This window comes from Cervus canadensis, chromosome 21 (assembly GCF_019320065.1).
Source record: "Cervus canadensis isolate Bull #8, Minnesota chromosome 21, ASM1932006v1, whole genome shotgun sequence".
NCBI classification, from domain to species: Eukaryota; Metazoa; Chordata; class Mammalia; order Artiodactyla; family Cervidae; genus Cervus; species Cervus canadensis.
This window is the reverse complement of record NC_057406.1, coordinates 36,222,160-36,250,051: the sequence shown is the minus strand read 5'-3', so window position 1 is coordinate 36,250,051 and position 27,892 is coordinate 36,222,160. Positions and strand designations below refer to the sequence as shown.

The 27,892-nt window shown below is 43.1% G+C and overlaps 1 protein-coding gene across 15 annotated transcripts in view; it reads right to left on the bottom strand.

Annotated features, from left to right (window-relative positions):
* PPFIBP1 (PPFIA binding protein 1) overlaps positions 1-27,678 on the bottom strand; it is a 195,949-nt gene extending 168,271 nt beyond the window's left edge. For 6 of the 15 annotated variants that reach the window (XM_043441023.1, XM_043441020.1, XM_043441015.1 and 3 more), the window contains exon 1: positions 27,505-27,678. The gene's annotated coding sequence lies outside the window, so the exon portion shown is untranslated. Of the gene's footprint in view, positions 1-15,439; positions 15,521-21,747; positions 21,812-27,504 lie in introns of all 15 variants that reach the window. The other 9 variants (XM_043441031.1, XM_043441032.1, XM_043441034.1 and 6 more) reach the window with 5 other exon arrangements.
* Positions 27,679-27,892: the final 214 nt, after the last annotated feature.

The following is a 27,892-nucleotide window of genomic DNA, read 5'->3' as shown; positions in this document are numbered from 1 at the left end:
ATGTCAACCTACCCATAGATCTCTTGGCTAGAATCCACCTTTGCTAAGAGCTGTGTGCATACATGGGAGGACCCTGAGATACACCAAATACGGACTTAGAACCAGGCGAAGCCAGATGACTGGCCAAAGGAAACCCAGAAGAAATGTCCCCTAAAAGTGATTCAAACCACCACGAGGGCAGGACTCACTGAGTCTGCCCGTGTCTATCCACACCTACTGTATTCATTTTCCTCCTAATAAACACTTTACTTGTTTCACTACATTCTGTCTCTAGGTGGAAATTCATTTCTACACAGTGAAGGGCCAGGGCCTTGTCACTGACCACTGGTCCCTGGTGGTCTCATGGTTAGGATTCAGCGCTCTCACTGCCTCAGCCCGACCTCAGTCTCTGGGTGGGAACTGAAACCCTGCTTCAACAGCTGCAGGCTGAGGCCACCAGAGATCAGAACCATTTGATATTGGCTTCCCAGGTGGTGCAGTGGGAAAGAATCCGCCTGCCAATGCAGGAGATGCAAGAGACGCAGGTTTGATCCCTGGGTCTGGAAGATTCCCTGGAGGAAGGCATGGGAACCCGCTCCAGTATTCTTGCCTGAAAAATTCCATGGAGAGAGGAGCCTGGCAGGCTACAGTTCATGGGGTTGCAAAGAGTCGGACACGACTGAGTGACTGAGCACGCACAGCCAGTTCCATCTCCCTGTTCTAACAGAGGACACTCGAAAATGGTCTCAAAGGTATGCAGAATTACTAAGGAAATCAGATGAGGGCGAGGGATGTAAGTGATGTGAGTGGCTCCCCCAGTGCATGCTGAGTCCCTGAGTATAAGGCCCAAAGTGATCAAGAAGCATTCTTAAGGATCTTTTCTTTATCGTATCAATGCAGATAAACTCTGCAGACAAGAATTGTTTTCTATTCAATTCACAGGTCATCAATCGATAGGTAATCACGACCCCTAGAGAGTTAGCCACATGATGTGAAGGCTGCTGACTGAGAATTCACCAACCATGGGGACTTTCCCATCACACATCATGCAACATGTCCCATAATATGCTGGGTGCTTTGGCTTCTGCAGGGCAATTTACGAAGTCTGCTTGTACATGGCAGATGGGCTGGTTATCCAGCAGGGCAGCCAAAGGCCTCCAGCCAGACAGCAGTAAGGGCGTGCTATCTGTAAGCCAGAAAGGGCACAGGAAAACACAACAGCAGGGCACAAAACAGCATTCACACAGCGCCCTGGTGAGCACAATCCCCAACCCAGCTGGGCTAAGCCACGATAGAGGCGGCATTGTCGAGGGCCCGCAGAAGCCATCAGACTTGTCAGTCACCGATGTGAAGAAGCGTCGCCTGAGTTCATCTCTATTTCCAATCACCCCCTGTCCCCCACCCAGGGCAGTGACCGGGGTCATGCCACAGTATATAAGCTCAGTGTCACCAAACAGCCTTGAACCACAGGAAAGGAGAAGAACCTTTCCCCGGTGAGACATGGACTTGGAATCACACTCTGGTCCAGTAAGCTGAATATGAATGCATTTTCCTCTCCCATCCTCAGCACCATCTATCCCTTCATCCCGACTTCCAGGTGCCATTGCCCAGCTGACCTCAGCCAAAGCTACCCAAACGGTCATTCTCCGTTCCTGCCCCTCCTTGAAGCTGACCCACAGCATCAGTGTTCCTAACCGCAGTTCAAGGCAGCCCAGCGAGACACTAGCTCTGCAGTCAACTGTCAGGGATGGCTGCAGCAAAGGAGCATCTTGACCCAAACCTACTGCAGCTCAATTCTCTTCATTAACAATGAGTCTCTCTATTCAAAAGATGGGGAAGAAAAATGTCCACACTTTCCCTCTGAAAAGCAGTCTACAGGTGATCAGAATTTAAAACATAGTATCCGTTTCAATTCACTGACAATACAATTCACAAAGGAACAAATTCAACATTGGCTTTAGGCAGGCACCCTGGTGAATTGAAACAAAAGCCATGTTTGAACTTATTAGATATGTTTGAACCAAAAGGTTTCAGAGCCTGAGAAGTTTGGGGATATCTAATGTACCTCCCTTGTTTTAAAGATAAGGAAACTAGGGGCCAGGGGTTCCTGAGGAGCAAAAACAAACCTGGAATACAGATTGCTAATCAGAATTCAGGACTCTACATGTTCTACAAGCACTTTCAATGTCTTTAAATATCTGTCTACTTATGCACTGGAATCTGTCAAAATTTATTTTTAAATGACAGAAAAATCTATCCATTTAAATATATTCTGCTTTATTTCTAGATGGCAGCTTGGCACACAATCTTCACATTCTTTAGCAACACATCAACTTGAGATAAAAATCACTAATTCCATAAAAGGAATAGGAGAAAAATGAAAAGCCAAGTACTAGTTGAGTTGCTACAGAGACTTTGGTCAGTTGGTGATGGGTGAGCACAGACGGGGTTCTCCCGGGGCCTGAAAAGGCAGGACTCAACATGAAAGCTGTCAAATGATGACTTGGCCAGTCATCTGCAGGTAACTTAAATTACACAATGTCATCAAATGTTTTGGTTTTATTTTCCTATTTGGGGAACTCCAAGAACTTCCATAGAGCCAGTCTTCTAGTTCTCCAACAACTTCCTAATTTACAGTGTTCCTTTTAAACTATGTCACTTGCTCTTTGGACATGGAGAGGATATAAATTATAAATAAAGTCAGTTCCTTCTAGTCGATGCCAGGTTTGGAAAGATGGGACTAGCTGAGGTCTGTAACCGAGGGGAACCATGATTATTTTTGGCGTCACAGTGGCAGCGAATGGAGAGATGGACATTCCCGTCCTGGCTGAGGTGCCACACCCTTGAGAATTCTTCCTGACCCAGGGCTGGGGTAGGTGTTCCCAGAGGACAATGGGCACTCCTCCGTCAGATCACACTCTTCTGGAACCTCAGTCAGATCTGTCATGACTGTAAATAAATTTGAACTTTTAACTACCACGTTACAGAATTCACCTTCAGTGTGAGGCTATGTGACCTCAGGAAGTTTTCTGCATCAGTTTTCTCATGTGAAAATAGGGATAAAAGTACTTATCTCAGTTTCCTTGTTTGTAAAAAAGAATATAACAGTATCTACCTCAAAGTGCTTATAAAGATTAAAATGCTCTTGTGAATTACAACACAGAAAAGCCTTGCAACATCATAAGCGGTCAATAAACACCAACTTTTATGATACTGCTCCCCTTGTAAGTCCTAACTAACACAATAAGTAAGCAAGTAACTGTAGTCGCTCAGTCATGTCCGACTCTTTGTGACCCTGTGGACTGTAGCCCACCAGGCTCCTCTGTCCATGGGATTCTCCAGGCAAGAATACTGGAGTGGGTTGCCATTTCCTTCTCCAGGGGATCTTCCGGACCCAGAGATCAAACCTGGGTCTCCCGCATCACAGGCAGATGCTTTACCCTCTGAGACACCAGGGAAGCCCATAACTAACACAATAGTTGTCCTCTTCTCTGTGCTTCTTTAAATCTTTACCAGATAAGCTAAGCTCTTACCTGTGATGGGGAAAAAAAAGTCCACAAGATTTGAAATCAGACAGGAATGGGGTAGCATCCAGACTCTACTATTTACTACATTTCATTAATTAAAAAGATATACTTTTTCTCATTTTAACCTCAATGAAACTGAAATGTGTCTTACATGCAGTGAAAGTGGGCATTATCTCCAATCTTAAGCAAGCTATTTAATCTCTGTAAAACTACTGACATTACCTTCCTCTCTTAGGGTTGCAGTAAGGCACAAATAACATAATCATGCAACCTCCTAACATACAATAGGCAGCCCTGACAAATATTTTGCTCTGCACTTTTATAGGTTCAGTGCCTTGTACATAGGAAATGCTTAGGAGGTGAATCAATATTTACATATATTTAATGGAACAACCCATTATCCATGGATATTTAAAAATAGGACTCAGACCCATTCCAAACTAATGTGTGTGGATGTCCCTGCCGGAACTGCCTACAGAAAAGGTCAGGGGCTTTGAGAACAAGAGCCCTCAGGAGGGGCCATGGATGGACACCCAGAGCCCTGTGCAAGGACATGCTTTCAACAACCCACCCAGGGCCTCGGATTACTGTCCAGCTCCACACAAGGCCTCTGCTAGTGTTTAAATCCCTGCAGATGCCAAGGTCAGGTTCAAAGTTCGTATGGTAGGGACAGAGAGTTCAGGAAGGTGCTTTTTCCAAATCCAGTTATAATTCTTTCAGTAATAACAGTTACACGGTTTGGAGCACTTACTGCATTAAGCTCCACTAAACTCTTCACAATAACCCTATGAAACATAACTGACTTCATCAGCATTCCTTCTTTCTGAGGCCCAGTGTTTAAGTCACAACTTAACAAGGGGCAGAAATCTGCCTGGTCCCCAAGCTTGTGTCCTTAACCACCACGCCTTCTCTGGAGAAGGTTATGAACATCGGCTGCAGAAGGAGGCGAGACTCTCCCCAAGGTCTCACTTTCAAAACAGCCCAAGAGCACCCTTCCCAGGAGCATGTCAGACCTCCTGCTCCAGGTGGATGGAGGCAGATGGGGTAGACGGGTGCGGCAGTTCTGTGTGGAATGAGTTTCAGTGGGTTTCCAAGCCCAGTGGTGCTGCCTCTGCCCTGGACTCTAGCCAGCCCTAACAGGCAGTGTTTTACATTTGACTTTTTCCATTTCACTTGTTCGAGATTTATTTCCCATAGCTCCAAGCAGCACCTTGTAGCTCACCTCTGGGCCTTCCTTTCTTCAACAGGCTTCCTCTATCTTTTTCTTTTCTCTCTCTCTTTTTAAGTTTTACTTATTATTATTTTTGGTCGCCCTGGGTGTTTGTTGCTGCACGTGGGCTTTCTCCAGTTGTGGCGAGCAGGGGCTGCTCTTCATTGTGGTGTGCAGGCTTCTCACTGCGGTGGCTTCTCTTGTTGCAGGGCACAGGCTCTAGGTACATGGGCTTCAGTATTTGTGGCACATGGGCCCTAGAGTTTGGGCTTAGCAGTTGTGGCACACACGCTTAGTTGCTCCTTGGTAAGTGGAATTCTCCCAGACCAGGGATTGAACCTGTGTCCCTGCACTGACAGGCAGATTCTTATCCACTGTGCCACAGGGGAAGCCCTCTTTCCTATTTTCTTAAAACTTCTGGTTCTTTGAGAGTTTCTCTCCAAACAGCAATTATTTCTCTCTCAGCAGGACTGCACTTCTTTCTTGGTCAAGAAATTCTTCTTTATTCATCCTTTGCAGATGTGAGTCACAATGAAAAACCACAGCTGGAGATTCCTCTTCTGAACTTTCCAGAAAGTCGGTGATAAATGCACATGTGCAGGCATGTTTAGAAAGATGGAGAAGCCAGAGGAAGACATACACAATATTATAACTTTCTTTGGCCCCAAGTAGGATGTCTGCTCCTTGCACTAGCAAATCTTCACACCAAGGATCCCAGGGAGAAAGATCATTCCAAGTGGAGGGTTCAGGAAGGTACACCTCGAGGGCCCGTGTTCCACAGTCTCTCCAGCTCTTCCTCTACAGCGATCGCTGTGTGTGTGCACAGTTGCTAAGTTGTGTCCAGCTCTGTGCAACACTACGGACCGTAGCACACCAGGTTCCTCTGTCCATGAAATTCTCCAGGCAAGAATCCTGGAGTGGGTTGCCATTTCCTCCTCCAGGGGCTCTTCCCAACCCAGGGATCAAACCTGCATCTCCTGCCTGCATTTCCTTCATAGGCAGATGGATTCTTTTACCACTTGAGCCACCTAGAAAGCTATGTTGCATTAATTTCCTTCTCAGCTGAGGAAACCTGGAGAGCTTTTTATTTCATGTCATCTACCATTTCCACACAATAAAGTTAGCCAGACGGTAAATCATGCAACCACTGAATCACTGCATTCCTCCAAGAGGTTCAGAGATGTGTGTTTTTAATACAGAAGCTAAGGCCAAGGCAGCTGAATTGCTCAGTTTCTGAATAAGGGACACTGACCTATTTCTCTCTCCACTCCATCCATAATGGAAAGAGGCTGGTAACATTTCCCATGACTAGGCATTACAGAGTTCCTGGGTGATCATATTGAGCTTCCCAGGTGGTCAGGGGTAAAGAACCCGCCTGCCAATGCAGGAGACTTAGGAGACATGGGTTCGATCCCTGGGTCGGGAAGATTCCCCTGGAGGAGTACATGGCAACCCACTCCAGTATTCTTGCCTGCAGAATCCCATGGACAAAGAAGCGTGGCAGGCTACAGTCCTTAGGGTCACACAGAGTCAGACATGACTCAAGTGACTTAGCACAGCACAGGTGATAATGCAGATTCAAGAAAAGAATACAAGGGCTACTCCAGAGCTGAGAGGGATTCACCGGAAGTGAGGTCCACGGGTCAGGACACACAAACTCTACCACTTCTGCTGGTGCCAGGCCCAGATCATCCACAACACACCCAAACTACTGAGATGATGAGTGGGCAGAACCCACCACCACCTTCACTTACTAAAAGAAAATGCAGTGTTCAGTTTTGCAGATGACTTGATCTGCAGTTGGAAAGATATTATGACTGACTGACTCTGGCCTTGTTTACTCATCCCACTCACACCACAAGCCATGCCAGACAGTCTCAGACGCTTGCTGAGCACAACTGGCTTTTGGAAATGCCAGAAAACTGATTCATTTTTTCAAAGCACATTAACTTACCCTGTGGCAACGTGACTCCTAAATCATTATCCTCAGCCATGACTAAAGTGCTTTCGACAGAAGCTCTCCCAGGTCTACCCTCCATCCTGAGGGCCCCCTGGAATGTTCTGAGTTTCACAGTCTGTGTGCCTTTCGCGCTTTTTGTGGTGGTGACCCACCGATCCTATAAATTCAACATGAATTAAGGATCCCAGAAACAACTGCATTCATGTACACACACGATTAATATTCCAAATATGCAAAATAATTCACACTTGAGAAAAATTACTCAATTACGGGTTGGCCATTTCACAAGTACAGAAGCTGGCCCTGGCACCGGAACCAGGTATAAATATTATCCAAGTGTCTCAAACTTCGGAGAGGCTAGAGATCTGTTTGATTTATAAGTAACAAAGGGGTATGACCTCTTCCTTCAGTTTTGCTAAGGGATCAAACTTTCTAACTTCGCAGATAGAAGGACTTACCACACTGTTGGGAATTTGGTGCTACGTATTTTGTGCGCTTCTCTCTTAAGGGGCTGGTTAGATTCTTTGGGACAGGGTGCTCCAGCCAGATTTCATTTTTAGGGCAAGTGTATCCATCCCTGGTTGCTGCTGGCTCACAGAGAAGGTCCTCAGGTAATGCCCCTGGAAGGGGCAGCCAGCTGCCAACCACTGGCTGATTCAAGAATACACAGGTCCAGCCCTCTGCCTCAATAGAAGACAACCGGGCAGGGCCACCCCGGCTCCAGAGCTCCCCATAAGGGCATGCAAGGCTTCAGTTATTCCCACATTACCAGCTTCTCCTCTGCCCAATCCTGCCATCATCTTTTCCTGGCCCCTAAATTCCTTCAGCATCCACCTTCTGCTGTGCTTCCAGCCAATCCAACCAAAGACAAGCTGTTTTCTAAGTGTAGAAAGTTATTTCTTAAATCATGCCAAGGAAGTTACAGGCCCTAGAGAATTTTCTATCAGAGGCCCTGTGAAGGCTGAACAGTCTCTGAAAAATACCTGTGATTCCGTTCAAAAATTATACATTTTTCATAACCAGCTCAGGCCGCTTTCTGAACACCAGCCCAATGCGGTCAACAGGGACAGGAGTTTAAATAGCCCAGGAGCATCACAGCCTCACAAGTCAGGAGGTGAAACATCGCCAGGTGAGTGATCTGTGTATCACAACATCACGTGACCCTGGACACTGATACCAAAGCATGGGGTGCCTTGACCATCGGAGTGTACCCCTCCCCAGGTCTGACACGCTTGACTGATAACTTCACATTCAAGGAAATCTTTAAAGCTACCTGAAAGGGCCTACATGTAAGTATGACAGTGAGACCTGAACACTTTATCCCCAAAATTCCAAACTTTTAGGAACAAGAAATGATTCCTAGAGCTGAGTGATTACTGATGACGTTGTACTCTTTACTGCATCCCCGAGAAAACAGATGGCAGACAGGCCTGAGCAGGGAGCAAGAGCTATTGCTACCGTGCTGCCCAGGGGGCACAACACCATCTCCAGAAAACCTCAAGGAACCACCTCGTCGTCATCCAGGCTCTAGTGTGGCTTAGGGTCCGGGGATGAGGTTAGAGATGTCTCAGGAGTAGAAATCAGAGGAAAACCAGATGCCTGCACAGTATATTTTATCACCAGAGGGGCGGGTTCAGAATGTTTAAAATGTAGATAATGTACTCCCTGTGAAACACTCAGGTTAAAACTATTGCAGGGACTTCCCTGGTGGTCCAGTGGTTAAGACTCCATGCTCCCAATGCAGGGGACAGGGGTTCGATCCCTGGTCAGGAAACTAAGGTCTGGCATGCCACATAGTTCAGTCAAAACAAAAAAATTAAACCATACTACTACTTCTCGTTTTATAGCCTGTTACGCACTGTCTCATCTGACCCTCACAACTCTTCCTATGAGGCTTGGGCTGTTATTATAATCACAACTTTATGTCTGGTTAAGTGACTTACGTGTGGCTTCACTGGTGGCTCACGGAAGTCAGTAAAGAATCTGCCTGCAACTGTTTATAACAGCCAGGACGTGGAAGCAACCTAGATGCCCATCAGCAGACAAATGGATAAGAAAGCTGTGGTACATATACACCATGGAATATTACTCAGCTGTTAAAAAGAATATATTTGAATCAGTTCAAATGAGATGGATGAAACTGAAGCCCATTATACAGAGTGAAGTAAGCCAGAAAGATAAACACCAATACAGTATATTAACACATATATATGGGATTTAGAAAGATGGCAACGATAACCCTATATGCAAAACAGAAAAAGAGACACAGATGTATAGAACAGACTTTTGGACTCTATGGGAGAAGGCGAGGGCAGGATGATCTGAGAGAACAGCATCAAAACATGTACATTATCAAGTGTGAAACAGATCGCCAGTCCAGGTTGGATGCATGAGACAAGTGCTCAGGGCTGGTGCACTGGGAAGACCCAGAGGGATGGGATGGGGAGGGAGGTGGGAGGGGGGTTCAGGATGGGGAACACATGTAAATCCATGGCTGATTCATGTCAATGTATGGCAAAAACCACTACAATATTGTAAAGTAATTAGCCTCCAACTAATAAAAATAAATGGAAAAAAAAAAAAAGAATCTGCCTGCAATGCATGAGACCTGGGTTCAATCCCTGGGTCAGGAAGATTCTGTGGTGAAGGGAATGGCAACCCACCCCAGTATTCTTGCCTGAGAAATCTCAAGGACAGAGGAGCATGGCGGGTTACCGTCCATGGAGTCACAAAAGAGTCGGACACGACTCAGCGACTAAACCAGCACCACCACAGGTGACTTGCCCAGGATGACACTGCTGACCAATGTTGGGATCAGACTGGCAGATTCTTGGTCCCAGGGTCCTTTCATACAAAACTGCCAATTTGCAGCATGTCTACATATTTCTCCAGGCTTGTGTACAAAGCCCCCAAACCTTGTCTCCCTCCTCCTGTCTTTCTTTACAGCCTCCACCCTCATATACACATCTCTACTTCATGGGAACAAGGGCTACCGATGACATGAGTCCTGAACAGGGTCACAAATCACCATCAAAGCTCTCTCTCTCAGTGACTCCAAACACTCCAAACTCTTTGTTGATACAGACCACAGCCTCTGGAGTATGGCTGACAAGAGGATAAGGGATCAAGTTATGAGATGACCAGTATTCAGTGCCTCTGACTATCCGGGTTCATGTCAGTCACATACACAAGAGGAGGGTAGAGAAGGGCTTTAAACCGTTCACTAATTTCTTGGACACAGTAATTCTTCCTAGGAAACGCTCCCTATCCTGGTCAATAGGTTTTGCAACTGTTATTTGAGGCACTTGGTGGCATCTACTCTTGCCAAGTCGGCATTCTGTTTCTGCAGGACAAAAATGCAGGGGCTGCTACGGTTTCAGGAGCAGAGGCAAGCATCTCTGTGCCTCAGGTGGATGCATTACAGATACGGCGTGCTAATGAGCACTTATTACTCTTCCTACTCCACAAGCCAACCAGCAGCAACAAGAAATGCCTGGTAAAACTCGCTGGGTTCTCAAGCTTTGATCAAAGGGCTGGTGCCACAGTGATTTAGCTGAAGTGATTGGCACAGGGCTGAACTGGATTGTTATCTCAGGATCACAAAGCCTCGTCTTAAGTTCTCTGTATCCTGTAAATCAGTAGTCAGGTCAGCACCAATTTTATCCTTCCAGACTTAACCTACTCTCTTTACCAGTAACACCGCTAACCCCCCTGCCCCCAAATTCCACTTTCACTGATTATTAAGAAACCAAACAAAAAAAAAACAACAACAAAAAAAAAAGAAACCAAACAATGGACCTTGAATTTTAGGAAAACAAATGCCTACTGACCATTAAAATGGGGTGTGGCATTCTACAATGTACTACACTCAGTTTGCAACAGTCAAAAGATTTGGCCAACAGTTCACTCACTTTGATCCTTGAACCCAAGACATAAAAGGGAACTCAGAAATCATGTAAATGTCACTTAATCACTGATACTTAACTTTAACCATGTTTCCTGTAAAGCATATACATATGGTATTAATTATATAAAAGTATAATTCTAATTTATGAATTTATATAAATTAAATTTTAAAAAGGCTTCCCATCCTTGTCTCTTCATTGCTACTAAAGCAATGGCAGGGAATGGGAAAATACATGGCTACAAATCTAAATTTCTCAGAGAAGGAACAGGAGCATCAGCTATTAATCCAATAAAGCCCCATTCTCGTTCACTTTTCCCCATTCCAATACTAGGTTGATGTATTGTTGAAAACGCAACCATGGCTTCAGGGACAGAAAAAAAAAAAGATGACCCAAGGCATATTCTAAAGAAGATTCCTGAAGAGTGCTATCTTTAACACCACAGAGACAAAACTGTGTTGGGTTATAATATAATTCTACAATAACAACTCTTGTAATTATTTGACTCAATTTATTAAAATGGAAAAGTCAAAATAAACATACAATAGAAGTCAAATGGCAAGACAACTCTCATGTTGAAATTTTTTAGGCAGAAGTAACAATAATATTAGCAAAGTTTTTCCTTTTTTAAGTGGTTCACAAGGTCTAGCCTAAGGAATAGATCTAACCCAACTTTAATATGGTATGAAAAAACTAAAGATTTAACAACTCTTCTCCTGAGTTATTTAATAACTTTGTCTTTTCTTATGATTTTCTGTAACTTTTTTGAAGGCTGCTCTGTTACCTGAATGTTTAACAATTCATGGACAAGTAACAACTCCATGAATAATGCCAAAATTTTCAACTATGTGTAAAGGAATGCCTGGGTTCTCCTCTGACAGTTCTCCTCTAAAGAACTGTCTGTGCTTTTTACATAAACACATAGACAAAGTATGTTTTATTTTGGCTGCGAGTATAGTTCTAAACTGGGTGTTTATCACAAAATTCTCCAAGCAAAAGGATTTCAGAGAAGTAAGTGACCTAGGCACACCAGAAGAGAAAATCTACTGAACAGGAAAATAAGTAAGGCAGATAAAAAATGTTTCTGGCATTTAAATATAAATAACATTTACTAAAATTTCACAAGTCTGAGCAGATTTACCAGCTATTCTGAAATTTTAAACAAAAAAAAGATAGCATTTTCAGCTTTGAGACTAGGAAACAATCATTACATCTGAGCTCCCACAATAAAAGGGCCAGGTGCTGTGCTGGGTGGCTTGCATGTACTATCTCCATTTAATCTAACATTCCTACAAGGCAGACACTGTTGTTTCCATTTTAGAGATGAGAAAACCAAGTCACAGTGCTATGACATGACTCTCTTGGCATTCTATCCAAGACATGTCTGACTTGAAGATCTGAAACAGTTGCTGCTACCCTCTGCGCAATGGCATCACCAAGAAATTTCACCCAGAAATTACAACGAAGGAATTGTTTCATAAGCAGAGGATCGGCTCTGCAGTCAGAAGCTCCAGATTTTAATTATGCTTCCACTGAGTAGTGGTTTCCTCCAAGTTAATGGAGATGAAAATAGTGTTTAACCTCATAAAGTTGAGGTCAGAAGCACATTAAAAAGCTCAAGTAATAGGGCTTTGCAGAAAGACCAACCAAGTGAGCACTGGTTGGTATCGCTACCTCCCTCTTCAGGCTTCGGCTAACACAGCTGGTGACCCGCAGGTAAGCCGGGCTGTGGGCTCCCAGCAGCCCACCCGCAGGGCAGGGAGCCACTTCTACAAGGCCGAGCGGCACACAGCCTGGAGCCTGAGAGGGTGGAACGTGATGGTGAGGTGCGGAGGGGCCCGACTCTGCTCAGCCCACCTTCTCCTGCACTAAATAAAATAAACAAACTGTTGTGGGTCAACTCTGTGCCCAGGTACAAACACCGTTTGCTCAGCCAGCTGCTGGTCCCTGGCACTCAGCCATCTGGGAACCTCGAGGAGCCCCCCTGCCTGCAACAAGATCACTCCCATCCTGAGGGAAAGGAAATTTAAAACAAAACCAAATGAGCAGGGGCCTAACGAGAGCCTCATCCTTTCTCATCAATTTTCCTTATTCTGTCCCTCTCCACCCTCCTCTCTCTCACACACACATGCGCACACACGCTGGTGTGACTGGATTCAGCACTTTTATCCTCATTAGGAAACTTGACAGCAATCTACTTTGGGATAGAATTTTAAACACTGATGACTGAACACAGTGACTTTCAGAGCAGAAAGGGTTCATCTGAGTAGAGGTGAAGGAAGGTTGAAGACCCCAGGCGGAAAACAACAATCAATAGATTCGACTACACAAAATTTTTAAACTTTCACTTCACTAAAAACAAAAAAATTTTTATCAGAAAAATTAGGGGAAAAAACTAGGTGAAAATATTTGCAGTAACTATGAGAAAGGGTTAATAAGCGAAATACATAGAGTTCATGACAAATGACAGCAATACTAATTCCCAATTGATAAAATGGGGAAAGCATATAACAGTTAAACAGGAAATACAGCCAACAGTCACATACATGGTTAACCTCATAAATATCAAATAAATAAAAAAGAAAAAGAAAATATCTTTTCTCCTAGAAAGTTAACAAACGTTATTAAAATGAGAATTTCACTCTGCTATGTTTTGGTAACTGATATCAACATGGGCCAAGACATCCATGCACGGTGACCCACATCCTTTGATTCTGCTTCTTGTTATCTCTTGTAAAGATGGGAAGGATCTGAAATGCAGAAAATGCTGACTGCCGAAAGATGCTCAGCAAACAGTGAAAACAGGCTGTGTGTGCTGTGATAGGCTTAAATAAACCATGACACACCCAGAGATGGAAGATATTACAGTCCTGAGAAATAATATTCAGAGATACTGTAGTCGTGTGAGGACATGCAAATAAAACAACATTAAGAGGAATTCCTTGGTGGTCCAGTGATTAGGACTCGGTGCTTTTACTGCCATGGGCTCGGGGTTCATTCCCTGGTCGGGGAACTAAGAACCCATAAGCTGAGCAGTACAATGGGAAAAAATTTTTAAATAAAATTAAATAAACAAATAAAACAATGTAAGTAAAAATAGGACATAAAAATACACATTCAGAATACTTCAAATATGAAAAAATATATACGATTGTAAAAAAAAGGAAGGAAACACAACAGTAGTTGTATTTTTGTGTGGCAGAATACTGAGGACTATTTTTTTTTCAACTGTATCTTCTTTATGTTTTTTTCCATATTATTCAAATCTTCTAGAAGGTGCATATATTATTTTTATGACTACAAAAAAAAAAAAAAGTCTCAACTTTAAATTAAAAAAAAAAACAATAGAAATCCAACAGTTCTTCAAGCCACTCCTACAACTGCCAAAACTGCAGCAAGCAGGTAAGGCAGTAAACAGGGAGAAAGCGGCTTCGTTTTAAACTTAGGGTTATGAAAACAATAGGCCTGTTGATGTGAAAACAAAAACTTTTCATGTCCTACTTATCAAAACATAGTTTGGAAATTCACTAATCAAAACATTTTCCAACAGAGGATTTAAACTCACACCAAAATTATCTCTAGTTAAGCAAGCAGGAAGTTTACCAGGAACACCCTAAAAATTAATAATTGTTTTTACAGCTTTGATAAATCCATGCCAGCTCATGTTAGTACACAGTGTAACACACAATCTCCAGTGAGTCTGTCACTTCTAAACAGGAAAGCGTGAAATCCTTAGCATAAGGCTAGAATAACAGATGTTCTGAAGTGAGGCTTTTTAGGGTTTGCTCCCCACCCCCAAAGGCTGGATTCTTAGTCTTTGAGATGGTTTTCTTAGAGTGACAGTTAACTATGCCAAACTCATCGCACTCATTACCTTGTTTCATTTTCAGGAACCTACAAGGAAGGGTCTCTCATCCTCGGCCCTGCTGACATTTGGGGCCAGGTATTTCTTCGTTACTGATGGGGGTGGGGGGAGCACCTGTGCACTGCAGGGATGTTTAGCATCATCTCTGGATTTTACTTACTAAAAGCTAATCTTGCCTCCAGCCCCAGCTGTAACACAAGAAGTGTTTTCTGACATTGCCAAATGACTCCTACAGGCCCAAATCATCCCAGTTTAAAACCACGGCTACAACATACTATTATTGACCCCATTTTACAAATGAAGAAACTGAAACACAGCCATAGGTCCATCTAAATCTACAGCCCAAGATCAAAACCCTATCCTGTCTTTGTGCACAGTAGGTGGTCTATCTTAGAGTATAAGATACTACTCAGGTCTCCTCTGCATCCCCATGGAGGCTTGTCTAGGCCTCAATGCACACTGGCCAAAAAAACCATTATTCTCATCACTAAAACATTTACTGATTCCTGATTGGGTAGCAGGGCCTGGCAACAAAGGCAGTCAGGGTCTTCAACAAGTATATAATCTCTTTGAAGAAATAAGCTATAACTAGAGATCAGCCATTTGGAGCACCAGTTTTGGAGGAAACTGTTTGCTCATCAATAAGAGGAAGATAACGGTAGTGCCACCCTTATAAAAGTGAGATGACATAAGCAAAGTTCCTATCACAAAGCACAATTTCAAAAAACATCTAGGTAACCAAACGCATAGTAACATATAGGCACAAGCACTGGAAGAATTCTGGCTTCTCAAAATCACTGGGCTGGGAGGAACCTTCACAGACAACTTGAACTCACTGTCCACTTAGTGCTAAGTCACTTCAGTTGTGTCTGACTCTTTGTAACCCTATGGACTGTAGCCCACCAGCTTCTCTGTCCATGGGTTTCTCCAGGCAAGAATACTGGAGTGGGTTGCCATTACCTTTAGCATTTAAAATTCTAAAGATTTTATTACCTGCTTCCAGCAAGAGTGTGTAGGCTGAGCTCAGACTGAGGCTCTCAGCAAGGGTCTCCTGATGAACTGCATTAAGGGGGCCTAGAGGAAAGACAAGGGTTTAAGCAGGGACAAACAACAGGAAAAGTAGAAGATCTGAGAAGACTTAAAGCATTCCAGGGGGGCAGAGCCTGGGTGTGAGCACAGGAGAGCAGCTTAGGGAAAGAATCAAGATCATATGAGGTCACAAGTGACCTCAGTGACACAGTGGTGACACTGAGCAGGTGAGACCGAGGAAGTATTTCTCCTAAAAAGCAATCAAGAGCTAAAATACAAAACAAAACAAAAAAGAAAACAACGCCTGCTACAAAGCATACACCCAACTTACGTTATGAGGCTGGAGAACTTAATTTCTCAAGTTAAAAAATCAGCATTCTAATTCCTTCACAGCATTCCTTGAGAACAACAGGCAAATGCATGTTCTAGACCCACGAAAGTGAAGGTTTTGCCAAAATAGAGTCAATCTTGGGACTTCCCTGGTGGCCCAGTGGTTAAGAATCCTCCTCGAAATGCAGGGATGTGGGTTCAGTCCTTGGCTGTGATACTAAGATCCCTATACCTCATGGGGTAACTAAGCCTGTGCCGCGTAACTACAGGGTCTGCACCTTCTGGGGCCCACGCACCACGACTAGAGAGTCCATGAGCTACAATGAAGGTCCCACATGCCGCAACTGAGACCCAGCGCAGCCAAATAAATATTTTTTTAAAAAGTCAATCTTCCGCAAGTCCACAGGTGGTCTTCCTGTTCGAAAACAAGAGCCCAGAGCAGCCAGATCTTCTCTTTGTTACATGTAAATTTCCACTGGTGAAGTCACCAAAAAAATTAAGTACTGGTGCAAATTTCTTAAAATACTATGTAGTTCAAACCATACCTGTCTGCAGGCAGTCTCCATCCCAGGCCCACGAGTCTGAGAATTCTGCTGCAAGGCTGAGCCCGCAGGAGGTCAGAGAAAGGACCAGGCAGGCCTTGTACCAAAGGTTTGTTTGGAAGATCTGTCTAACCACAGAGTGCTGAATATAGGCAAGAGACTAACTGCACGGTCTGTATCAGAGATGATGAGGGTGTAAACCAAGGCACTGGTAGAAGGAAAAGTCATTCAGAAAACACTTGAAAGGCAAAAATGACAGGGCTGACGGCCAGGTGAAGGGTCTCTAGGACACTCCACACAAACCTGACCCAATGTAAACTTTGATAATGAAGCTGAGACTTCAAGATCAGCCGGTAGCTTGAGCTTAAAAGTGAGTTGTTTAACTTCCCAGAACCAGGGCAATCTTCACAAACTTGTAACTGTAGTCATATACAGAACCCCATGCTCAGAAAGACCCCACATCTGGTTTAACACTCTGCTGTCATCAAGATTCCTCATAATTTAAACTTTGAATTTTTTTTTCATAAATGACGTCAAAATGCCTCGTAATTTAAACTTTGAACTTGTGTTCTATAAACAAGGTCAGATGCCACAATGGAGCGTGCATGTGAGCAGAGGAGATCTGTTTAATAAGAGTGGCCACCATTCCTTGCCACCCTATTCATACACAGTGTCTGCAATGCCCCATAAGCACAGAACTTTGGCAGGCTCACGATGCATCAAGTTCAGCAGGACTCAAAAGCGATTTCAAGGTAAATGTGCTACAAACAACTAAGTGAGCAGGTGGGTGGGTGCTGACAGCCACAAGAGGCCATGCTTTCCTTTCCATCCAGAATCCGCTGTACATGCAGAAACAAGGCAGCGTGTTTCTAGGAAACACAAACAACCAAACACTCCTTTCATATCTTCTCTTACTCCTGTCACTCCCCTGTATTAACCAACCACTTGAGCTGACAATGACAGCACAGAAGAAGGAAAGACAGAGCAACTCCACGGTTCTTTTTCCTTTCAGTCTTTCCTGCCATAAGCCAAGACGAACAGACTGTGCAAATTGAGATGTGAAATAACAGGAGCCAGTTTTGTGCAAGGTTTCCTCTGTTCTGATAAAAAGAACATATAAATGCATATACAAACCATGAAACATTATGAAACGTGATTTCAGTAATTCTGCGTATTTGTTAAATGCTCTTATATTTGCATTTCACGGTGGCATTGCATAATAGAAAGATGAACAATAAAATTCATGCTTATGATCTTTATTTTCACTTCACTCAAAATAACACTAAAGCAAATAAACACCATGACAAGTAAAGAGAGACTACGGAAGAAAAAGAAAAGCTTTTCCTGTTAGTACCTTTCACAGTACTTTTTCCTGCTTTTTGAACAAGAGGGTCACACATTTTCATCATACACTGGGCTCCACAAAGTACGTAGCTGGCCCCACCGAGAACCACTGAACTCAAGAACATTATGCCCAGATCTAAATATGCTGCCCACACCTGGATACATTTATACTGACATCAGTCAAAGCAACCGCCAAAGGACCCACCTATGGGCTGACAGGAGTGGTGCTGAGTTTTAGTACTACACTCTTAATTATTAGATTGCTTCAGTCCTTTTCTCATACAACTCACGTCACTGCAACAACAAATCTGCTGAAACACTGCAACCTAAGGTCTTTCAGCCAAAGATCTTTCTGAGTTCCTCTCATGACCTCTTGAGTTTGGTTTAGACTTTAGTTACATTCTAAAGGCAATCAGCATTGGCATCCTCATCTTTCCTATGTCATCTCTAACTTCAACACTCTGGGGAAGGGTCCCGGAATGGGTGGGCTGGGCAGATCCCTATCTCCCTCTATCAAAGACGCAGGGAGCCAGTTAAACCGGAGCATGTAATGATGCGGAGGTCTCATGCTGGACACCTCCCTCTTTCAGAGTACTCCCTGGTGCTCTGCGGTTCAGTGTCAGCCAAACCCAGCCTATGGTCCCAGACCCAGGCTGCCTTCCCGTCAGAGCTCTCGGATTTCCCCTGGGAAGTTGTTCTGCGAACCATTCAGTCTGGTGTCTAAAAATTCCTCCTTCACATACAGTCAGGTATCCCTTTGTCTCATTTCATTCCCCTCTTCTTTTTTTGTACCACAACTTTCCACTTCAATAAATTTCTTGCCTGGAGATACATCCTGGCAAATGTGTCAGCTTGCATTGTTTAGATGAGAGACTTCTGTCATTCTTTCAAATGTTTCCTCTGTCTCAATAATCCCGAGAGCTCTGGGGAACCTGAGTTACTTGTCTATGAATTTCCTCTCACCGCCTCCTATTAGACTGGGAAAAAAAAAAAAAAAAAGCAGACTGCCTGGGGTGAACTCACTCAGCTCTTATCTCTTCCAATCACATTTCTTTCCTCAATTTCCCACATCCTTTCTTTCATTCTATCTGAAGAAGCATTCTTACAGATTTCAAAGCTAACCTGGATTTCAAAGCTAACCCGCATTCTCCACCTAATTTCAATCTATCCCTTTCCTTCCCCCTTCTTGTGTGCTGCTTTCATATTACCCTCTCTGCCTGGACCAGCATCAAACCCACATTGTCAAGAGCACATCTCTCCCTGTTCAATTCCTTGAAAGGCTGGACTAACAGGACAGCCTCAGGTGCATCACCTCCCATGTCTTCCTCAATCTTCTGTACTCTGGATTCCACGGCTACCGTGCTGAAACTGCTCTCCTAGCCCACAGATGACATGGCAGCTGGACTGGGGGCCATTTCTCAGACTTGTCCTGTAAGAGGTCTGCAGCACTGAATGGTGGGGATGGTCCACTTGCGTTGGGCATGCTTCATTCCCTTGCCACCAGCAACCTCTTCCCTTCCAACCTCCCTGGTTATTCTTGCTCCATCACCTTTAATAACTTCCTTTCTTTGGCCTGACCATGTCTGCATGTCAAGAGTTCCCTGTGTGTTGTGTTTTTTCTTCTCTTTTTATTCTACATCCTCTTCTTCAGCAAGCTCACCTACTCTTGCTCTTTAGGTAGCAACCCTACAGAGACAGTCTATCACTCGAGGGTTTTGCCTACACTCCAAACCTAAATGTCTAAATTCACGCTCAACATCATGAGGTGAACAGCGTGAATAACTAACAGTTCTTCACAGCTTTTAAGATGTCAAGTACAGAACTAAGCCAGAGGCAGTAATATGAAGTGGTTGAGGTTACTGACCCTGGAGACTGTATCTACCTGCATTTAAATCCCTGTCCAACACACAATCTGTGTGACCTTGGGAAATTCACTTAGCCTCTCTGTGCCTCAGAGTTCTCCTCTGTAAGGATAAGAACAGTACCTTTTCTTAGGGATGATGTAGGGATTAAATCTGAGTTGAAAGATGTCAGACACATAGAACAGTGCTTGGTACACACCAAGTAAGCATTAGCTATTATTATTACTGTTGCTGTTATTCTCCTAACAACCTAATAAGACAGGTTCTATGACTTAACCCATTTAGACAATGAGAAGACGACGGTAAATTATCATGGGTCACGACGAATTGCAAATTCTAGATGTTTAAATCTTCTTTTTCATTTGCTTAAATCTTAATTCATCATATTTCCTATTTAAATTCAACTTTTGCTGTGTGCCTTTCTTGATTAAAGTTGTTCTATCTGTCCTCACTCCATTCGCCACATATACACCTCCTAACATTCAACATATTATTTCAAGAGGCATTTTTATAAAATAATAATAGTTCTAAGATCCCTCCCTACCTTACAAAAAAAAAAACACAACTCATTTTAAAGCATAGTCTTGTCACTCTTTTTAAATCCCTCTAAGATCTGGCTTTAGAATATCTTACCTCTATTAACAATAATGATCTTCCTATCTTTCTCTAAAACTGTATTCTACGTTTTGTTCCAAACCCAAGGATGTTCATGCTCCCCCAGTGTCTCCTCAACATTTCTCACTCATCCCATTCAAATCCCACCTTCTCTAGTAGGACCCCTCTAAACCCAATCCTTTACTATTTCATAGCACCATCTTCTACCAACTACCTCCAAGAAGCCCCACAAACTGATTCTTTAAACTTTAATCCTCTTTATATTTCAAGAGTAATGCATGAGGCAGTAAAACAGACATAAAAAAATTAAAGGCCCCTCATCTTTCCCATCATCTTCATCCTATCCCCCATAAATCACTCCATTTAGCAACTTTTTCCTGCACTGACAAATGTAACTTTTATATGCATGCTTGGTGACTTTTTTCCTTAAAATACATATCATAAACATTAAATCCGTATATTTTCCCCCAACTTTCTCACAACTAAGTAGCTTTCTAAATCTGTTTTTCATTATGGTTATGTGTAAGGAAGACCATTCCATTTCTTCCCCTATCCTCTCTATATGAATATCCTTAAGGGTAAAGACTGTGTTTTATTTGCCCTTATATCGCCAAGAGGACCTTGTACCAAGGCCAAGAACTGTTTAACAAAATAGTAACAATATCTGTCATTAATCCAGTGTTCACTGTATGCCAGGAAAACCACTGTTAATGCTTCACATATATTATCATATGTAATTCTCATAACCCACCCAATTATTGCCATTTCACAGAAGACAAAAATCACATAGTTAAGGACAGAAGAGTCTAATTTACATTTGTCTGACTCTGGAGCACATCTGCTTCATCTCTTTGTTTATAGGTAATAAAACTGTCATAAGAACATCTTTTGCTGTTTCAACCAAAGTTTGGAGAACAGAAGAGTTCCCAGTATCCAGTGTAGGCAGATGGGGCTGAAGATAAATAGATGGGCCTTGGAATGAATGGTAAGTAGATGGAGGCAAGTGGCTGCAGCCATAAAGCTAACCCACCATTCAGTTATTCAATCTATGTTTACTGAGAACCTACTAGAAGTTAAATTACTTAACTCCCCTTCTTCAGGCTCCTCACTATGGTATTCTTTAGTAATAGCTGCCATCATTTATTAAAAGTCTATGTACCAAATGTGTCATTATTATTTCTATTAACATTTTCTAATACTGACAAAAATTCCATAAGACAAACACCAGTACCACCATTTACAGACAGGAAAACGGAGACCCAAAACCGTTAAATTTCTTGTCAAGATTAGTCTGTAATGAACAGCAAAGCCAAGATTCAAATTGAAGGTATGCAGGGTTCCAAAGTCCGACCCTTTTTTTCTTTTATCATCCAGGATGGTGCCTTTTAATTCTGAGATTAAAGAACTATGACTTCTTTAAAATTTAAACTCAGTCAGGATCCCATCTGGCTTCAAGTAACAGACCCAACTTCTGTGGTTGATCAAATGGAGATTTATTTTTCTCAAAATAAATCAAAAGGTGGGCAGACAAAGTCTGGTACAGTGTTCCAGAAGGCCATCAGCTTCCCAGCCCACTTACCCCTCAAGCTTCTTGAATTTGGTCACAAGACGGCTTCTGCGGTTAGAAAACAGCATCCATTCTCCTGGAAGAAAGAATGAGAAGCACGAAGAGCAACAGCCTAACAGGCAAGAGAGTCTGTGGGAGAGCCCCTCCCCGCTACCTGCATCTTATTGGCCAGAACGATGTCATTTAGACACTGCCCAGCTGCAAGGGATTCTGGGAAATCAAGAATTTGCTGTGTGGGGTTTTTTTTTTTTTATCTGACCACCAGTAAGAAGTGGGAAGGATGGAAACAACTGCGCACCTAGCTGTGTCTGCTCCACAGGGTAATGTAGAGTGCAAGTCATCCTAGAAAATCAAGGTACCTTGAGAAGAAAGCAATAAAAGAACTTTAAGTCTATGTTTAAAAGCCCTCTTGGTTGGGCAAAGTCACCCGCTGATGGGGGTGGAGGTCGGAAGAATGTGAAAGTTTTACAGACGCATCCAAGCAGCTGATCCAGAGGAAAAACACTGAAACCCAGGTGACTTCACACAAACTGTCCTGGAGGACACACAGGTTCAATCAGTGTTTCCTATAAGCCGTCACTGTTTCCCTTCCTCCCACTCACTCGGCTGTCCAGAGTTACTTTAGATGAGAACTTACAGGCTCCTCTGACTCTTCCATCATTCACAAGAAAAAGTAGAGGGTGCTCAAATTTCAGTTCAAGCAAAATAAAATCCTCGACCATGTGTTGGTAGGAGAAGCATTATCTTAACAAAAAGATAATGGTTCCAGGGATATTATTTATGCAACCACAGCCACACTCTCAAGCTATTGTATTAAGAAAGTAGGCCAAAGAGCTTTAGCCTGTTTACATTTTCTTTCAAAGTTCAAACTTTCCTCATAAAAACCTCATACAATTCTGTGATGAGATCATATTTGTGAAAAGATATATATGGAGAAGAGTGACAGAAAGCCAGCAAAAGGACTTCTGTGAGCTATATCCTAGGCTCACAGGAAATACAAGATGACATGAAACCATATTCAATAATACGGTTCAGAGTAACATGCATGCAAAGGAAGCAGTAAAAGAGTTCCCCATGGGCCTACCTACTTCTTCCCAAGAACCACCTGTGTGCCTAAAGAATTTGGCCACTTACTTATGAATGGACTTGTCACTGAAAACAGCATCTTTAGTCTCTCTCTCATCAGGTAAAATTAAGTTTTCCTTTCCTACCCCACACGCAACACTAGGAATCAGCATATCGGCTCTCGAAATTGCATTTGTTTTTCTGTCAAATGCTTAATTTCTGTAAGCTAAAGGAGAGGTAAAAAGACCTTACTCTGGAGTTCAAAGGATGTCCACAAAATCTACAGCCAGCCCCCAAAGTTATGGTATTTGACCTTCTTCCTTCATGGACCGTATCAATGAAACGAGTCTTTACCAGAATGACTGATATTCAGTGCAATCTGAGTTCGCACAATTCCTTCAGTCAAGGGCATTTTTAGGTGCACCACCACCCGGAAACCACCACCTGATGTTTCTATTCTGAACTCATTACGTTTGCCAACAAAAACAAGGACGTGAATGTGGGCCAGTCAAACTGTGAGTCACACCAAGTTCCAGGGAGACACGCAACCAAAGTCCCGTCACAAACTAAGACAACACACCCACCTGGATCCCTCAGAGCCCAAACCCACATTTCAGAAACAGAAGCTCTCCAAAGAGAAGTGGTAGAGGTTTCACTCAAACCCTCCTCTTCTTCAAAAGCTGCCTAATGAGTGTATAAACTTAAAACTCCTGCAAGGGCCCACTTTTTCATCTAAAATCCAGTTGTTTGGTGTCTTAGATCCTTAAACATGGGGCAAAGTATTGATGTAAAAGAAACCCTCACCACTTGGCTTTTTGAAATATTAACCAATGCCAAACCGGCATCAATAATTACTGTTTCAATAAAGAGTGTAAAAGAAATAGAAGTCTTTTTATTTTCTAGGGTAGGTTAGTTCAGCTTTGTTTTTTTAATCCATTAGCTCCATTTAATGAAGCATCAGTCTTTATGGTGGTGATATATGTGACAAAAGTTGTAGGTTTTTGGCTAAGAAAATCATTCTGACATGCACGGAGATGCATTTGAGAAACTGATGACATAATACACTACAGATTCAAGGAACTACATAAGCCCAGAGCAGTTACTGGATAGTGTCGACATGCGGGCAGTTTGATGACTGATTTAATTGTGAAATTATCAATGTTTAGTTGAAGGGAAATGCTGGCCAGAGGACAGACACTTTGTTTCCTTTGTCCTAAAACAACACCCAGTGTCAGTAACCTTAAAAGCTTTGGCTCTCATACTTAAACCCATCTGTTCCACCATGGTTAAAAAACAACAGTAAAATCATGGTTTCCTGAAAGATTGCACAATCGGATGCTCAACTGGGATTTTTTTTTCTTACTTTCAAAACTAATAATATGACTTTCTAAGGAAATCTTAGGGAATAAAAAAAAAGTCATATTTATGTATTGGGTTGGCCAAACAGTCTGTTTAGGTTTTTTCCATGTTACAGAAAAACTCAAACTTTTTGGCCAGCCTAACACTATCTCTTGCCTACATGTGCACCTTGAAGGAACATTTCTTTAGTAAAGAATCAAGACACAGACCCAAATGTGAATGGATATTCATACATTCCCTCACTCATTCATTCACTGTTTTGAAAAGGTAATTCAAATCAGATTAGAAACACGTAATAATATCTCTGAAAAGATAAGAGTGATGAATGAGGTCTTTTAGTTAATAGTTTGAAAGATGTGCTTTTGAGGCTATAGGTATTTTTAAAAATGGGAGATGAAAACCTCAAAAAGTTACTTTTAATGTGACAAATTACCAACATAATCTAAATTAACTACAAAAGTACAAATAGTTCATGAATATGAAAGGTTTTAAAAAGAAGTCAGCTAGTCAGTAACTGAGGGGGTGGAAATGACCTTGTTCTGATTTATCTCCTGCAAGCACAGTGAGTGACAGAAAGACTACCTAAACAGTTAATGAACTCTCTCTCACTGAACTTGTTTCCAAAAAATGACTAGAATGCCCTTGAAATTAGGCACTCTTGATATGTAACAACAGTGTGCCCCGAAATTTCAAGTCAACATCTGTCCACAAAGGCCAGATTATCCCATTTTTTAAAGGAGCTATAGTAACTATGATAGTTGCTGGTCAAAGAATTTAACCAAATCCTGACCCTACCTTTCTCAATAACTCAAACATCTTTCAAGTTTTGTCCTTTGAACATATTGTGTTTTAGTATACCACATCTGCCTCCTACACACAGATGGAGAAAGAGAAATGTTGGTTAAAAATAAGTATGTAAACTTAAAGGTTGCTACTCAAACTGTGAATGCAATTTAAAGCTTTGTTATATTCAAGTCCTTAAGCAAGGACTCATTTCTTGGAAAGAATTATAAATCTGAATTTGGAGAACAAGATAACATCCTAAAGATACTACTTGACTGGTTTTTGCAGCTTTCTTTGGGTATTACAAACAGCAGTCTGAATACTCCAACAGTCAAGCCTTCAGAGAGCTCTCACCAGCCCACAGGAATTCCACCTCACCTCCTGGACTTTCCTGCTGAAAAAGTGCATTGGAAAATACAGTGTGTTTTATGTACTTCTGCTCAGATGGTAAACAATCTGTCTGTAATGCAGGAGACCTGGGTTTGATCCCTGGGTCAGGAAGATCCCCTGGAGAAGGGAATGGCTACCCACTCCAGTATTCTTGCCTGGAGAATCCCATGGACAGAGGAGTCTGGCAGGCTACAATCCACAGAGTCACAAAGAGTCAGATTGGACTGAACAAATAACTCTTTTCACTTTCACGGAACATAAATAGCAAAGATTCAGTCACCATTATTTCAGTGACATTAGGCAATTTCTGTTTCTCAGTCCAAAACACAGACCAAAATTAAAATATACAGGCTTTTTCAGTGAAGCACACCTCGTCTTTGCAAAAAATCTACTCTTAATCCATCCTGTGCTAATTAAACATTTTAATAACAATACAGATCCAGGTGTCTTATGCATGCATGCATGAATGTGTGCTCAATCACTTCAGTCCTGTCCAACTCTTTTGCAACCCTTTGGACTGTAACCTGCCAGGCTCCTCTGTCCATGGGACTTCCCAGGCAAGAATACTGGATCAGTTTGCCATTTCCTCCTCAAGGGGATCTTCCCCACCCAGGGACTGAACTCATGTCTCTGCTGGTTCCTGCACTGTAGGTGGATTCTTTACCACTGAACCACCAGGGAAGCCCTTAGGTGTTTTATAAACAACAGCAAAACAAAACACCTCTTTTTTGCCCTGCAACCTAACTGCTATCTGGCTAGAAAGACGGAGGACCCCATCAACAAAGTCCCATGTCTCCACACTTCCCAACCTGGGTTTATTAGATGCAATATTGTGGCTTCCTTCTTTCCTCCTCTCCCGGAAATGCCCTGACGTACAGGCACCTGGGATGCAGCTTTTGACTCACAAAGAAGTCCACGCCCGTTTCCTCCCAACCTGGCAACAGAAGGATCCTCACTGCTGAGGCACTCCAGTGAAAGAAAAGGGAAACTTGACTTAGGAGTCCCAGCCTAAATACTTTCTTTGCTTCCCCAAAAGAAAGAGCCTTCAGCACTGGTTAAGTGAGGGGTCTCAATCAGCATATGGGGTCAATTTTTTCCCCAGAAAGTCAATCATACCCAGTTAGTGACCTGGGCACACAAAATCACCAAGCAAGAAAAAGCTAAAGGGTTTGAAACCGGAAATAAACAGCAAAACAGAATTCTATACTTCTACTTATCTAAATATCCTTTTGCTCCCAACAGGCAGTTCCTTTCCCTAAATACCGAACTGGGACACGAGATCAAGTACTTCTTCTATTGCTCCCTGCAATTTTTATTGAAAGGAAGGATTTGTTTTGGCCCCACATGTTGAAAAATTCATGTTCCTATAATTAAGAGTTTGCCACACCTTCAGCCACATTTCCCTGTTAAAACTCCCTTCTCTAAAAAGGATCCATGAAAACAACTACCAGCCCTCATTCTTCTCTCAAACAGCCACAGAAAACAGTTATGAAGGTTCTCAACAGCCTATCTAACCTTTCCAGATCACAACGTTGGCAACCAAAGGGATCCTCCGTTAAGATGTGAGAGAAAAAGAACCGGCGTTGAAGCATGCCCCCAAGAGACCGGTTTTCCCACAAGCTCATAATTAATACACTCCAAGTGAATTTCTCACGTTCTGACGGAACTATAGAAAAGGATCTCATATTATGATATAAAAAAATATGAATATCAATGACAGACTTTCATTTAAATCAACATGTAATAGACCAGAGGGGAGTCAATAAAACACAAAAACTTTTGTTCTCTCTCATTATAATTTTTGAGTCGATATTTCATAAACTTTTTGTGACATTTTAAAATAACACCCCCCTACACACACACCACACACACACACAGACACCACACTTCTCTGACTGGGGTTCTCAAGTATTATTAGGAGACTGGGGAGGGGGCGGTGTTTAAGGACACAGACAAGATCTCACACGTCCAATCCTGGAGGTATTTTTCACCTAAAAGCTAGTTGGGAGCCCCAGGAGTTAAGCTCTACCCCACCCACCAAAAAGTGTCCGCTCCCACTGGGAAACTGGAGTGAGCTGGAAAAGGAAATCGAGCGGGGAAAAGGAGGAGCAGCTGCAACCACAGAACGATGCCACTACCCTCCGGTCCCCGAGAGGAGCCCAACGCCCTTACCTGGGGGGAGGAGAGCCGCCAGCACGAGTTGCAAAAGTTGTGCTTCACCTTCGCCCGGAGTTCAAAGCGCCGGCACTCCGGCCCCGCCGCAGGCTGGCTGCCCCGAGTCCTCTCTCGCCCCGCTCCCGCCTTCCCCACCCTCTCGGCCCTACACCATGTCAGGAATCCGGGCAGGCACCGAGCTGGGAGCTGACATCACTCCCAGTCCCAGGTACCTCCCCTCCCTCGCGCCCTCCCACCGCCCTCCCCGCGGGAATGAGCCAAAGAGAGCGCGCGGGAGGGGTGTCGGCGCGCCGCGGTTCGCGCTGATTGGGCCCGCGGACTGTCACTCAGAGGAGCCCACTAATTTTACACATTCCTCTCTGAGCCCGGCGCTGGGCTGGAAGTG